The sequence below is a fragment of the Megascapheus bottae genome, chromosome 11 (assembly GCF_031878675.1).
Source record: "Megascapheus bottae isolate mThoBot1 chromosome 11, mThoBot2.hap1, whole genome shotgun sequence".
In the NCBI taxonomy this organism is placed as follows: domain Eukaryota; kingdom Metazoa; phylum Chordata; class Mammalia; order Rodentia; family Geomyidae; genus Megascapheus; species Megascapheus bottae.
In genome coordinates, this window is record NC_143519.1 from 61,851,429 (window position 1) to 61,854,031 (window position 2,603).

Sequence of the window (2,603 nt, forward strand, 5' to 3'; positions counted from 1 at the left end):
AAAGGGGTGATTTGCACTCATTCACTGACATGTTGAACTGAAACTCCTTTGTACAACTGCTTAAGGATAATTTGTAAAACCTGATTTTCATGTGTTCTGCTTCAGAACTCTTTTCTGATCCACTGTTTTATGTTTCTATCTTTAGACAAGTACCACTAAATCAGGATTCTTATAAATCAGGTCATGCGCTTGATAGTAGTTATTCATGTCTATTTTGGCTATATTCTTTGAATTTTCATCAGTTCTTTGGAAAAACACCCAGGCTGAAATTTTTATGGGGTTACCTTTGATTTTAGAGCCTGGTGAGTTTTAGAAAAGATTCTCCAAGCTCATGCCTATAATCCTAGCTACTCAGGAGACTGAGATCTGAGGGTTGCAATTTGAAGCCAGACCAGGCAAGAAAGTGTGAGATTCTTCTCTCCAATTAGCCTTAAAAAAAAAAAAAAGAAATGAAACTGTGACTTAAGTGGCAGAACACTAGCCTTGTGCAAAGGCTCTCAGAGACTACAATTAGGGCCTCAGTTCAGGACCTAGCACCAGAAAAAAAATCAGCAACAAACAAACAAACAGATTTTCCAAACAAGCAGTGTCTGCATTACTTGAGAACTTGTTATAAACCTTAAAAAAATCTTACTCCAATATTGAGGCCAACGAGAGTGAGGAGGTCGCCAGTTCAGGGGACTCTTTGCCCAGCTGGCTGGAGATGATATAGAGGTCAGTGCTACAGAAACTCATGAATATTCTCCACAAGGTGGTGACCAGACATCCCCATCTGAAAACGGATGGCTTTGGTCTTGATACATGTCCCAGCACGGTGGCTGTGATGGAGAGGGATACCAGCAGGCAAGCTGGGCTTTGAAGAGTTCAAGTACCCGTGGAACACATCAAGAAGTGGCAGGTCCCACCCAAACAGTTTGATAAGGACTGATCTGGGAACTCCCAGGGGCCTTTGAGGCAGGTTCAGGGTCAGGTTCAGATTCAGGTGCCACTGAACCAGCATCTCTACAACAGGAACATGGATTCTGACAACTTTATCAGCTGCTTGGTCAACTAGATGCCATGTTCCATGCCTTCGAATCTCTTAACCAAGATGGCAGTGGACAAATTCAAGTGAACATCCAGGAGTGTTTGCAGCTGCTGTGCATTCCTGAGTGGGATTCCCCCTGCCCTCACTCACTGTGGTGCCATCCTGTACCTGGGTGTCACCCAGAGCGGATCTCTCTTCAGTTATGGTGTCATGATCACATCCTGCTATCCACAGGCTTTTCTTTCTGCAGCTCTTGGCACCTAGCTCCCCTGACACCAGCCAGAACCCAACATGTCTCAGTTTGCCATACCCTGAGTTACCCCTGGCCCTAAGACACCCTCTGTGCCCGGGTCACCCCACCCCACCCACCCCATACCCTCTCTATTACCTCTTTTATCTGTGCCAAGCCCAGCACTTCCATGTCCCCAGGGCCCTGTCTCACTTCTAGCATTGTCCCTCCAGTCCCAACACATCCTGGCTTAGTTACCACCCAGGCAGCCAAATAAACTCCAGGTCACTGCAGGCTCACACACCCCAGTGCCTTTGCCTGTACTCTACTCCCAGGAGGAAATAAATGCTGTTCAGTTTAAAAAACAAACAAACAAACAGCTTAATCTCTACATCGCCTACATCGCAGACCCACAGAATCACAAGATGTATACCTCACTTCCACAAATAACATTAATTATTAAGAGCACTGTGGGCTTCTCGTTCAAATAAAACATCCCCCTGACCCTTGAGAGAAAAAAAAAGCCAGAAGTAGAACTGTAGCTCAAGTTATAGAGGACTTCATCACAAAAGCTCAGGAAATAATGTCTAGGCCCCGGGAGGGGCACAAAAAATAAAAAAAAAATTAGCACAATGAAACTCTGCCATAATTTTCCATCTACATACCAACTCTGGCACTAATCCCTATTTAAGGTCTGATTGATGTCACTTTTTCTTTTCTAAAAATTTAATTTAATTTTCAGGGTGATGTGAGGCTTATAGTTACATATGTAAGGAAGTGAGTACATTTTTTTTTTATCAAACATTGTTACCCTATCCCATATTTTTTCTCCTACTTTCCCTCTTATAGATCCCACTGGCCAAGTTATATAATTCATTTGCAAAGTGTTATCGTGTGAGTGGGTGTGGCTTACTTCACTTAATATGATGTTTTTCCAGGTCTTTCCATTTCCTTATAAATGAGGCAATATCATTCTTTCTGGTGGAAGCATAGAACTCCATTGTGTATATACCATATTTTCTTGATCTATTCATCTACTGAGGAACATCTGGATTGGTTCCATATCTTGGTTATGATAAATAATGCTGTAATGAACATGGTTGTGCTGGTAGCTTTAGTATGTGATTGTTTGTGATCATTTGAGTAAATGCCCAGGAATGAGATTTCTGGATAATAGGGGAGCTCTATGGTCAGTCTTTTGAGGAACCACCATACTGCTTTCCAGTGTAGTTGAAGGAGTTTGCACTCTCACCAACAATGTAGTACCGATCTCTTCTGGCCACATTCCAGGTTCCCCCCCACCCCAAATGTTGTTATCAGATTTCTTGATAGCAGCCATACTAAGTG

The 2,603-nt window shown here is 42.9% G+C and overlaps 1 pseudogene; it reads left to right on the plus strand.

Annotated features, from left to right (window-relative positions):
- The first annotated feature begins 625 nt into the window (after positions 1 to 625).
- Positions 626 to 1,359, plus strand: LOC150057256 (calpain small subunit 1 pseudogene; annotated as a pseudogene).
- The last annotated feature ends 1,244 nt before the right edge of the window (positions 1,360 to 2,603 follow it).